Source organism: Microtus pennsylvanicus, chromosome 3, assembly GCF_037038515.1.
Source record: "Microtus pennsylvanicus isolate mMicPen1 chromosome 3, mMicPen1.hap1, whole genome shotgun sequence".
In the NCBI taxonomy this organism is placed as follows: domain Eukaryota; kingdom Metazoa; phylum Chordata; class Mammalia; order Rodentia; family Cricetidae; genus Microtus; species Microtus pennsylvanicus.
In genome coordinates, this window is record NC_134581.1 from 58,853,554 (window position 1) to 58,866,685 (window position 13,132).

The 13,132-nt window shown below is 49.3% G+C and overlaps 1 pseudogene; it reads right to left on the reverse strand.

Annotated features, from left to right (window-relative positions):
- Window positions 1-6,090: 6,090 nt before the first annotated feature.
- On the reverse strand, window positions 6,091-8,386 carry LOC142846756 (small ribosomal subunit protein RACK1 pseudogene; annotated as a pseudogene).
- Between the last annotated feature and the right edge of the window lie 4,746 nt (window positions 8,387-13,132).

Here is a 13,132-nt window from a genome sequence, read left to right on the forward strand (position 1 = left end):
AGCACTCCTGGAGAGCTGCTGGTCTTCAGTCTATATCAGAAGGCCCAATAGGCTAGGTTCTGATGACTGCAATGGGCAATGGAAGCAGCGACAAGCAGCAGCGGCAGCAGCAGCAGCAGCAGCAGCAGCAGCAGCAGCAGCAGCAGCAGCAGTAGCAGCAGCAGCAGCAAGGAGGACAGGTTCTGATGCCTGTAATGGGTGGTGGAGGCAGTGGCTGCAGCAGCAGAAGCAAGGAGGACAAGGTAGACACACTCATCAACAGGAAGCAAGACAAGCAAACAGACAGCATTGCTCTCCCCTCAACCTCTTCATATCTGGGTTCTATCCTATCTAAGGGTGTCTTTTCTCCCTTCAGTCAATCTTTCCCAGAAATGCCCTCACAGAACCCCACAGAGATCCAGCTCCGTTGGCCATCACAGAGGGTGTAAGACCAGAAGTGACCACTAGAGGACACTGTGTCTGAGAGGTTGGATGGGTGGTTCCCACCCAAGGGGAAAGAGTGAGCCTGGAGCTCAGGTGTTTTTATTTTAGTGAGTTTGAGCTACTTGTGTGCTTGTTATGTGCTTCTTGACGAGTTATAGTTGATATACGGGCAAGTGTCCTTCATGTTCCTGCTTGGCAGACAAGAGGGCTTGATCTGTGGAGGAGGTGACCAGAGGGCTTCATAGATCTAGGGAAGAATAAGCAGCAGAGATCTGTGTTTGGATGGCTGCGTGCTGATGGAATTTCCCCGGGGAGATCATCCACTGTGAAGGAGATACTGAGGAGAAGGTGCATGGCACAGTGCCTGTTATACAGCGGGGAGAGGGGACACAGTCTGGAGAGAGAGAGAGAGAGAGAGAGAGAGAGAGAGAGAGAGACAGACAGACAGACAGACAGACAGACAGACAGAGGAGCTAAAGAAGAGTCTGGATACAAAATAGTTCAAGAGGGAAATACTGCGCTGGCCTTCATAAATGGTTGCAACAAGGTCACTAAAGTCATTAAATCACATCTCTTTTCTTTCTGCTTTCAGTGGCCTCTGACTAGCTTTAAGAATCACAGCTATTTTTTTTTCCTTTTTTGAGGAGGGGCTGAGGTTCTCCTGTAGCCCAGACTAGCCTTCAGCTCAATATGTAGTCAGTGTTGACCTTGAATCTCTGATCTTGCTGCATCTACCTCTTGAGTACTGGGATTGCTGGTATGTGCTATCATCTCTGATTCTGTTCTGTGCTGGAGACAGACCCGAGGCTTGGTGCATGCGAGGTAAGCGTTCTACCCACTGAGCTACATCTCCATTCCCCTGGTCTAGATTTTGTCTATGGAGCTGAGACAATAGGGCTGGTGGCCTCAGTCTCTTGGTTATACACCTAAGAAAGGTCATCTCCTGCTTGGCACTGATGGGAGACTCCCAAGACTGCTTCTAATCAGCCACGCTGGATACACCAATGATTCCCAGATTCATCACAGCATCCCCCTTCAGAGGGGCATTTGAATGGGATGGGGCTAGACCTACTACTATTACCAAGGTAAGTGGGGGTGAGTTCTTTTCCCTGCTGTGATTGACAAACAGCATCTCAGACCCTTAGCACAGTGAGGTGGGGCAACAAACCAAGGAAGAGAAGGCAAAGTGTGGTAGGCCCTAAAGACTTTGAGAATTAAAGCCCCTAGCCAGTGCCCAGGGAGTGGGCTCCAGCCGGTCTCTTGCTTAGTCTGAGCCTTCAGGTTCCCACCTCCAGTGTGGGATGCTTTCAGGCTTACTGGCTGAGGCCAGGTCTTGGGGACACAGCTACTGGGCCCAGAGCCACATTCTTCTTGACAGTGTCTCTGTCCCAGCCCACAGGGAACTCTTCTGATTTGACTCCCAGGCCCGGACTCACTTGCCTCAACAGGAGTTGGAGAGCCTTGCTGCAGGGGCTGCTTCTGCTGGGTTGGACTTGCGGGTTGGGCATGGAAACATCTGGCCAGGAATGAAGATGTTCTAAAGAGATGTTCGTGCCCTCTCTTTGGCAATCAGACTATTGAAACAATGGATCCCAAGAAGTTGGAATTTCTCCAGGAATCTCACTCTGGGAAAAGGAAAAGGCTGAAGGCCGGTGCCAGCCAGAGAAGGGAATTTTGTCTCTAGGAAGAGATTTCACACAACTCCGACAAACTTGTGGGAACGCCTTGCAGGACAGATGGGAGCCTGGACAATGATGGTGGGCAGGACCACACCTGGACCAGGGCGGCTTAGCTATGCCTGCCTCTTGCCTTATTGAAGCCTTAGCCTTGTGTCAGGATTGCAAGATGGACTTGGTGGGAGATCGGTCCCTGGACCGCTTTGTTTCTTTTCCTAATGTGTACGTAATGAGTTACCTCCTCCTTTCTCGGCTTTTCGCTGTATCTATGCTTAGCCTATTGAGGACAGGTGGCCGGCTGCAGAGGCTGAGGTATGACCAAGACATGACAATTCCAGTAACAGGCCAGGCCCTGAGTGTGCCATATATTCTTGGAAGAATCTTGTCCCCTCTGTTCCCTGACAGCTCCTGTCCCTCCGCACCTTCTCATCCTTTTGCAAGGTGCACAGAACTCCCAGATGAGTCAAGCAGGGGAAAGGGTTATGTGACCTATAGCTGGCATATCATAGGCTGAGACTGAGTGAGTGCTGAAGGTACTCTCTAAACTTCAGAAAGTGACAACACAGGACACTGACACACTGCCCCCAGCCCCCAACAGGGATTGGCCAAAGGCCCCTTTGGCTGGCTCAGATCTGGGAACCATCAGAGTCCAAGCCAAACTCTCAGACTAAGAACGAAAACGCGCATTCCTCTCTCGTTCCCTCTGCCTCCCCTCCCCAAAAGAGCGAGTCTGTGAGGACAGATGGCCCTGTGTCAGCGTCCCTGTGTGATATTGATGTGAACAGTGAGGGAAGGCGACGCGTCTCGTGGCTGTAAAAATAGACATGCATGAAGTCAGCCTCCCCCTCCGGCCAGGCGCTATTCTAAACCCAGCGCTCATGGCTTTGGTATCCAACCACCCGGCAAGGCAGAGCACTGGGCTGGAACTTGACATTTAAAGAGTTTGAAAGAAATAGAAGAAGGCACAGAGATTTCTTTTTTTAAGTTAGTCTGGTTATTTCTGAATGAGACATGCCAAATGAAACACGAGATCAAATTCAACGGTGTTTCTGAACCATGGTGTCTGAGAGATCGTGGGGGCCGTGGGAACTGCTCCGTCCAGTGTCCTTCTCTACACAGAGACTCCTCCACAGAGCCTCTGATGGCTGGTTTCTTCTTGGCTTCTTCTCTAGTGATGGGGTTCACTCTGCCTGCAGCAGTGGGATCTCATGGTTGGGATCCTGGGATGTTTCAGATAACTAGCACCAAGTGCTTTTGGAGAAATACTGAAGTGGTAGCGGTCTCTCTGGAACAATCCTTCGCAGATTGTGGGGTGCAGGGCCATTTTCTATTCTTGAAATTTATAGCTATTGGTTTTCACTGGGCTCCTGTTAGGAACTCAGCCCTGCGTGAGAGAAGTTGGGGAAGCTAAAAGAGAAGATGGTTTCAAAAGCCAGCTAGCACGCAATCTGGGCAGATAATGAACATGTGTGGAATAATGAGATGGCACACGGAGACAGGATATTATCAGTTCTGACACTGTGTGATACAGCCCGTTTCCTCTCCAGTCAGAATCAGTGGCAATTTTTACCGTCCTCATATTGGTTCAGGACACCTACGTTTCAGAAATCTCTCTGGCTTCCGGGCTCAGGGTGACCCTGGTTTATTCTCCCCTGCTTCTTCCTCTCATTCCTCCAGGAGGCCTGAGTCTGGTGAAGGGACGGCTCACAAACATCTCTGCCTGCCTCTCTGTGTCACATTCTGTTCAGCCTGGGATACAAAACGTTAACCTGGAACTCATCCATTCGGCTACCAGGCCAGTGAGCACCAGGGATAGTCTTCAGGTCCTCCTGCTTTTGTACAAGCAATTTCCTGGCTGAGCTATCTCCTCAGCCTGCTCCCTTTTATTCACACATCCTCTTTGTTCTGGGGAGATGTCCCCCATCACCTCTCTTCCCCTAGTCTGCAGTCCAGAACCCCTTCCCTATGAAAGGGGTTTCCCTAGGCTTTGGCCTTGAACCTGCTTCCTGACTTTCCCACCTGTCCAAGCTCCATTGCTTCTCGGCGGTCTGGGTCAGCTTTCCCTGTGACCCTGTACCTTGGTGATAAGTGGTTTGTCTGTTTACTGATGGCTGTAGTTCTGCACTGACTACCCTAGGCACTCTGCCTTGCCTCTGAAGCCTTCCAGCCTCGTGTGACAGAAAAAATAATAGGTTTGGGTTCAGATGACTCCGACATTTATTAGCCATGTTCCCAGGCAAACCACTGACTTGCACCAGCCTCTACTTTCCACGCCTGCACTGTAGTTTCCTTGGCTACTGGTAGAGACAATGAATGCAGCCAGACTTTGTCAAATGTGAAACACCTCCCAGGAACTTGTTATTATGGTCATGTCTTCTTTTAAAAGAGGAGGAAGTGAGGTTTAGACCGAGTTGATGCCTTGGCAGTGTTTAGCACGGATGGCTGTTAGGTATCTGTGGTTTGTCTAGCCCTGTGCAATGCAGCAAGGGGTTAAAAGTGAAGGCCTGGTTTCCAGCCAGCGAGCTCCCACTTGGGAAACATAATGAACACATGTAGGCTAATGAGCCTGTGGGATCGGGCAGGGTGTCATTAAATGTAGTGTCGTCTGAGCCTGTATGAAAGCAGGGGAAGGGTTGTGAGCCTGGGGTAAGGAGAGGCCTGGAGGCAGAGCTTGTGGGGTGAGGTAGCCTCTGGGGAGGTGGGGAGGATGCAGTCCAGCAGAGCTTCCCCCACACACTGCTGAACTCCACCTCCTGGAGTTAGATGAGAGCCTCCCCCCCCCGCCCACTTCAGCAAGCGCCGAACTGAGTACCCTCTATCTCCTACCACAACTTGGGGCTCCAAGCAGGAGGCTGATCACAGCTGCTGTTCATTGGAGATGAGAAATGGCAGCTTGCAGCGTCTCAGGGACTTACCCAAGGTACTTCAGTCTCAAAGAAGCAGTAGGGAGATTTTTCCAGCAAGCCAGTGAGGCCAGTAAGGGAAGGGCCTTCCCAGGTCTTCCCCAGCCAACTTGTGACTGTGCTCACTCTGGAGCTCCAGGGACGTGAACAAGACAGGGAACTTGACTTGTTGTTGTCAACTCCTGGTGGACCAGTGACTTGGTGTATGTCTGGAATAGAAGGGGCGGGGAGGTGACCAGAGTCAGCTCTGTGCGCATTAGCATGTGAGAGTCAGGGCTAGATGATGTAGGAGGGTCAGAAGCCAAAGTAGTGCCTTAGGGGAGAGAGAAAGCTGGGCTCAGCTTGAGCAGATTGGGGCTGGGAGACCTCAGAGACCCCGGAACAGTGGAAGGAACTCTCAGATCTTGAGGTGGGAAGTCCAAGACAGTGTGGGGGCCATGAAGGAAAGTGGCTGCGTCTCAAAGTCCTCCAGTCAGTTCCATTAGGATACCAGTCATGAATGGCTTCTCTAACCCCCACCTCCCGCTGTGAAGGGATTCTTCATGGCCAAGAGTCCAAGAGTCAGACACTTTGGTTCTATGGTTGGAGGAGGGCTGGAGGCTGGAAACAGGCTGGTGCAACAGTAAGAGGGAGGACCACTGCAGACCATGCTGGCTAACAGGCTTGACACCTTGGTTTAGAATCACCATGGAAATGCACTTCTGCATGCGTCCACAAGGGTGTTTCTACAAAGATTTGCCTGAGGAGGGAAGACCCACACTGAATGTAGGTGGTGCCATCCTGTGGGTTGGGGTCCAAGACTGAATAAATAAGAGAAACGGAGGGCTGTTGATACGGCTCAGTAGTTAAAGAGTGCTGCACGCTCTTCCAGAGGACCTGAGTTCCATTCCTAGCACCCACATAGTGGCTTACAGCTGTCTGTAACTCTCATTCCAGCGGCTCCAGTGCCCTCTTCTGTTCTCTGTGAGCGCCAGGCACACACGTGGTTCACAGACACACATGAAGGTGAAACGCTCATACACAGAAAATAAAGAAGAAACAATAATATTTTCCCCCAGAAAGTCAGTTTTATTTCTAAGAGTCTGTCATTAACTCTTAGTGGGATCAACAGTCACCTGCCACACTTGCCCTGGGTTGCCTGCAGAGCCAGCAAACAGAGTCTGGCCATCAGCAGGCCATAACAGAGAGAGATACTCTGGGGCTCTGCCTTGCTGCTGGTTCTGGCAACTTCTCGCTTCAGTTCATCTACAGTGATCTTACCCTCCAAGTCCCAGATCTTGACACTGAAGCCAGTGGCAGCACAGAGTCAGGAGCCATTACAGCTGAAGTACAAGGCATTGATGATGTCCCTGATGTTTGTGTCGCCACCACCTCTTCATAGCTTGGCCATCCTTGCCTCCAGAGAGAACCATCCGGAGAGGCTGTCGCTCTGTTTAGATAGCCAGTGTGACCAATGGGGTTGCTTGTCAGTTTGCAATTAGCCAAATTCCAAAGCTTGACCAGCTTGTCCCATTCACAGGAGATGATGATAGGTTGTTGCTCTTTGGGGAAGAGCCAACACAGACTTCTGTATGACTCTCATCCTGGACAGTGTACTTGTCGATGCCCAGAGTATTCCATAGCTTTATGGTCTTATCCTGGGATCCAGAGACTATCTTCCAGTTGTTCAGTACATCCTTGGCATGGCCTATCAATTGCCTCATAGCGGGTCCCATTATGAGATCCCAGAGATGTGGTATTCCATCCCAGGAGCCTGTGAGGGTGAACTGGCCATCAGAGGAGATAACAATGTCACTAAGAAAGTGGGAGTGATTTTGCAGAGCATGATGTGGAATGCCATAGTTGCTCTCGTCCCTGGTCAGCTTCCATACAATAACCGCCTTGTCTCAAGACACAGGATCATCATGTCTGGGAACTGCAGAGTGGGGGAGATCTGTGTTATCAAGCTGTAACTGGCCCCTGAGGGTCCGATGAAGGGTCATCTACTCAGTCCTGACTGCAGCTCATGAGAGTGTCTCCCCAGAGACGAGGATGGCGCTGGATAGCTCAGGGAGGCAGGCACTGCAGCGGCAGCCACCATGACCCTGTGGAGAAAGAGAAAAAACTTTATGCTTTTTGAAAAGTCTAAAAAAGAACGTGTGAGCTGAGCACCAGCATTCTCCTGTTCCTACTTCCTGACTGTGACATAATGTGACCAGCTGCTGTGACTTCCTGCCCTGGTGGATTGTGCCCCTTTGAACTGTGGGATGGAATAGACTCTTCCTCCCGGAAGTTGCTTCTTTTCAGGTATTTTGGTCACAGTGGGGAGAGAAGGAGACCTCCCTGGGATGGGCCGTGATGTTCCAGATGGCTCAGCGTGGTAGTTTGAATGCGTGCCCTCTGTAAGTCTTGGCATCCGAATGCTCAGTTGGTGGCTGTTTGGGGAACCTTAGGAGGTGTGGCTTTGCTGGAGGAAGTGTGTCCTGGGGGCGGGATTTGATGTTTCAGGTATGATCTCTCTGCTTCTGGCTTGCCGATGGAGATATGGTCTGTCAGCTGCTGCTCCTAATGCCATGTCTCCCTGCTACCTCTTCTTTCCCATCACCAACTATTATTCCTCTGGAACCACAAGCTCCAAACCAACTTTTCTATGAATTGCCTTGATCCTGGTGCTCTATCGTAGCAACAGAAAAGTAACAACACACTAGTTGTTACCCACATCTTTTTTTTTTTGTTTGTTTGTTTTTTCTAGACAGGGTTTCTCTGTGGCTTTGGAGCCTGTCCTGGAACTAGCTCTGTAGACCAGGCTGGTCTCGAACTCACAGAGATCCGCCTGCCTCTGCCTCCTGAGTGCTGGGATTAAAGGCGTGCGCCACCATCGCCCGCCCCACATCTTTTTAGATGGCCTCCTTATGTTACCCTCATTGCCCATACTCCTTAACTATGGAACTGCCATGTCTACAGATAAGAAACGCTTTTGCTACTATATTGCTACTTTTCTGTTGGGTGTTGGGACTATCAGCTTGAAAGCTCTCTCTGGTAACTTGCAACAAAGAGTATCTCCGTCTCTACCCTGCCTTCTCCTTTTCGTCCACTGAGTCATCTTGCTGGCTTTCAGTTGGGTTCTCACGTCATTCTTAGATGACAGGATTCTGACTTCAAATCCAGTTCTGCAGGTGAGACTGCAGCACCACACAAGTCATCTAGACCCTGTGAGACTGAAGACATCAGGCCTTGGCTCCCTTAGCCTCCGAAGAAGAGCCCTGGATAGGGCAAGCCATTATAGAAGCATGAAGGGGTAGCCAAGGAGTAGTTCCTTATGTACTCACACCCCTCTTCCAGAAAGTACCGCATCCCACTGGGCAGCACGGACTTGTTCCTCCTGATCCAGCACTGGGCTAGCATTTCCAACTGTACCAACCCAGCTTCCACCTCCTACATGAATTCTTTATGTCTGCCTCATAGATCAGGGTCCAGGCCACTGTGGCCTAAGTTGATTATGTCAGTGAATTTTTTTTTACATTTAGTGTACGTGTGTGTGTGTGTGTGTGTGTGTGTGTTTGTGGAACACGCATGTCTCATTGTGGTCAGAGGACTTGTGGGAGTCATTTTTCTTTTTACATCATATGAGTCCTGCAACTCAAACGCAGGCTGTCGGGTTCGGCAGAAGGTGCCTTTACCCTCCGAGCCATCTCTCTGGCCTGTTTTTTTTTTGTTTTTTTTTTTTTTGTTTTTTGTGGCTTTGATACAGGGTCTCATGTATTCCAGGCTGGCCTGGAGCTACTTACACATAGCTGTGGATGACCTTGAACTCCTGCTTCTCCTGCCTCTACCTCTTGAGTCCTGAGACTGCAAGTGTGTCACCACCATGCCTGAATTATGGCATGCCGGGCATTAAACCTCAGACCTCATGTATACTAGGCAAGCGCTTGATCATCTGAGTGTCACCTTAGCCCTGGCAATGCGGTTTTGAGGCGCGGCTGCACTCGGTGGCTTGCACACCGTTTGTAGCTGTTTAGGGCTCAGATGGCCAGAGTTTGGTTATTGCACCATAGATGCTAAGTTGGAGGTAGTGAGCTGGTCTTTTGCAGAAGAAGTTTGCTATTTGCCAGTTAGAAAATCGGCAGGTGGAGGGCAGGGACAGGTTTATTTACCTCAATCCCTGTGCAAGGTCCTCTGCAGAAGGGAAGATGGACTTCCATAAACGCTTAATTACGGGGAAGCGTCCAAGCTGGAGAGCGGCAATGAAGAGCATCCAGAGGAGACAGTTAAATTACTCAAGAGCAAAAGCAGGTTTCAAGGACTTTAAAAGCCTTCATTTACATACACGGAGTTGATAAGCTAATTACCCAACAATCTTGTCCTAACCAGTAAAGCTGCCCCCTATGGTCTTGTTAGATAACACCTTGTTAACCTGACTGACTTGACGATCATCAAAGTTCAATTTTCTGTAATCCGCACTTGACCCTCCCACCTCCCCCACCTCTCTTGAGTCTGAATTAGACTCTAAATAGACAGGACAGCTGAATCGGAAGGGCCGTGCAAATACTCAACCTCACACCACGGGGATGGTCTTCCTTAGACGGCAAAGGCTGGCTGAGGGCAGCCTGTGTTCACCTGGCAAGCATTGTGGTTAGACTCACTACCCAGGAACCACAGTGTCTCCAGGGCCCAGGGCAAGGAGATTTGGAAGAAGTTTAAAACACATTGCTCTCAAAATTAACATTCCTTGCAACTGACCATGACCGACATGAAAGAATGTTTACTTAAAACTCTACTAGGCAAATGGCATTATGCTGATTGCAACCTCACTCCCAGGGTTATTCATAAATTATATTAAGTGAGGGATGTGGTCGCATTTAAAGATGTTTGCCGTGGTTTAGGGGCAGGTCCGCTGGAAGAGCCGGAAGGCTTCTTAACCACTGAGTCATCTCTCCCGGCCCTGAAATCCAGATTATCAACCTGATGACAGATGGATGCAGAAGACGACACACATGTTGGGAATCCCAAAGCTCATCTAGATTTAGGGACTTTCTTTAAGAACCAGGACACGGTCGTGTCTTACTGTTGCAGATTTTGCACACACACGACATTTTTATTTGTTTTGTGTCTGTGCCCAGGAGTGGAAGTCAGAGGACACTTGAGGGAGTTGGTTCTCTTCTTTCACCTTGTGGGTTGTACTAGGGATGGAACCCAGGTTGGCAAGCTTGGTTGCAGGCACCTCTGTCTGCTGAGCCATCTTGCTGGCCCACACAAGCATATGAACTGTGGATGCTTTGTCAGGGGCCTTCTAGGGATTTCTAATGATTTATGTGGAGGGGGAGCTCTAAAATCCAGTTTTTAAAAAAATGTATTTTGATGTGTGTGTGTATGTGTGTATGAGTGTGTGTGTGTATGTGTGTATGTGTGTGTGTATGTGTGTATGTGTGTGTGTATGTGTGTGTGTATGTGTGTGTGTATGTGTGTGTGTGTGTATGCGTGTTAGTGTGTATGTGTGTGTGTATGTGTGTGTGTGTATGCGTGTTAGTGTGTATGTGTGTGTGTATGTGTGTATGTGTGTGTGTGTATGTGTGTGTGTGTGTGTGTATGCCACACACATGCTGGTGCCCTTCCCTTAGAGGCCAGTAGAGGACACTAGATCCTCTAAAGTCCATGTAATAATAGGTCATTGTCAGTCTGCTGATGTGGATGCTGGAACTCAAACTAGAGTCCCCTGGAAGGACAGAAAGTCCTCTTAGCCACTGACACATTTCTCCAGTCCCTCATCAGTTACCAGCCTGATGACACTCCCTCCACTTTTCCCAACAATACTAACTGTAACAGAATAAGCTCAGAGAAGTATTGTTAGACAGCACTAGGCCACAAGTCCTGGAGCTCAGGGGTAACTATTTGACTGGAGCTTTCAAGACGCTATCTGCTATGGACATACGCTTTGGTTTGCATGTGTCCCCGAAGTCTCTGTGTTGAAAACTATCACTAATTTATGTATTAATGGTAAGAGGAAGAAAGGCCTTTGGGAGGTAGCTGGGCTAGACGAGGTCGTAAGGCTGGGGCCTCGGTGACAACGTTAGTCATTATTGACTGAGCCATCTCTCCAGGTCTCTGAAGGACGTTTAATGTAACCAAACCCTTTCCTTCAAACAAGCCAAATTCCACATTTCAGGCTCACTTATCCTGGAACTCTAGGACACTGGCCATTTGACTCACAGGAAGTTCAAGAGAGAGCAAAGCTGGCGCTAGTGCTTGGTCTTGCTATACGATGCAGGAAGAAGGAAGGTCCTTGGGTGGCCACCGAGCAGACAGATGTTGGCATCATGCCCCTGGATGTCCCAGTCCCAGAACCATGAGCCAAATACACTGTCAGTTATGAATGGTCCCATCTCAGGCGTGTTACAGCAACAGAAATGGACGAAAAGACATTTTCTCCGTGAACAGTTTCAACAACTGAGAAACAGGCGGGGTGAGGCTGACTTAGATCCTCCTGGGCCCTCGTCCTCTTTCATTTTACAGAGGAGGAAGCCAATAAGAACTTAGGCTGGTCTATGTCAGACAAGGCCAGGACTGTCTTCTTACTCTGGCTTCTGATTGCAGAGGTGGCAGGTGAGAAGGGGCTTTCCTGTCTGAATGTGGTTAGGGGAGAGAGGGGCTGGTTTAGGGTTTGACTTACTCTCAAAGATCTGTGTTGTGTGCAGGTGCATACACACGTGTGTGCGTGTGTGTGCACATGCCTACAGAAGCCAGAAGTCAGCCTCAGGTGTTCTTCAGGAAATGTCTACCTCCTTTCCTCAAAATGGTCTCTTTCCCTTTTATCTGGAACCCCAGGATTAGGCTCGGTGTTCTGCCCAGTGAGCCCGAGGACCTGTGTCCGACTCCCCGGTGCTGGGATTACACACATGCACCACCACTCCGGGCTGTCTTATGTGGGTGCTGGGAGTTGAACTCAGGTCCTCATGCTTTGCAGCCGCACGCCACCTCCCCAAGCCCTCATAAAGACTTCTAATGCAACAAAACCCTTCCCCACAAACAAACAAGCCAATTCCCACAACCCAGAATTCAGTTGAGCTCAGCATTATAAAATGATGGGCCATTTGAGCTCAAATGAGGGCACGGTGTGCAAATCCCTAACTCTCTTTCTAACAGTGGCATCTCATTTTGTCTTTAACAGTTTGGCATAAGGCTGGTGAAACCATCTGCAGGTCCCTGGGCAAAATGAAACTATTGGGGCCTCTGTTCAAAAGCTATTCTGAATTCCAAGAGAACAACAGGAGAGCCTTAGGCTGAGCAGGAGCCCTGAACCAGCAGGCCATACCTGTGAAGTTGGTATGGGCTGTGGACTACTTGGTTTGCTTCTTTCAAGGCAGTGTCTTGCACATACAAACACTCTTAAAACTTTTTAAAAATTGCTTTATTTTTATTTTATGTGTATCTGTGTCTTACCTACATATATTTGCACGCACTATGTGCAAGTCTGGTGTTCTCAGAAACAGAAGAGGGTGTCAGATGCCCTGGAACTAGAGTTATGGACAGTTGTGAGCCAGCTTGTAGGTGCTGGGAATCAAATCTGGGTCATCTGGAAGAATAGCTAGTGCTCTTAACTGCTGATCCATCTCTCTAGCCCCCACATATACATACTTTATATGCATGAATTTTTCTGCATGTAGGTCTATGTACTATGCATATGCCTAGTACTCGCAGAAGCCACAGATGGCACTGTGATCTTTGGAACTGGAATTATAGGTGCTTTAGCTGCCATGTAGGTTCTGGGAATTAAACCTGAGTCCTCTGGAATAGCAGTCAGTGCTCTTAACCACTGAGCCATCTCTCCATCCCTGTATACATATTTTTTGAGTCAGGGTCTCACTACATAGCTTTAGCTGGCTTGGAACTGGTTATGTAGACAAGGTTGGTCTTGAACTTATAGAGATCCAACTGCCTCCTGAATACTGGCATTAAAAGTGTGCGTGACCACGTCTGGCTGTTTTTGAAGATGTCCAAAGTGAATACGAAGCTCAATAGTTGAAGGATGGCTCTGATTTTATCAATAAGGGTCAGCCTGGGTTTCTTCAGAAAGTATTGCGGTGGCGCACACCTTTAACCTCAGCCCTCTGGAGGCAGAGGCAGGTGGATCTCTGGAGTTCAAGGCCACCCTGG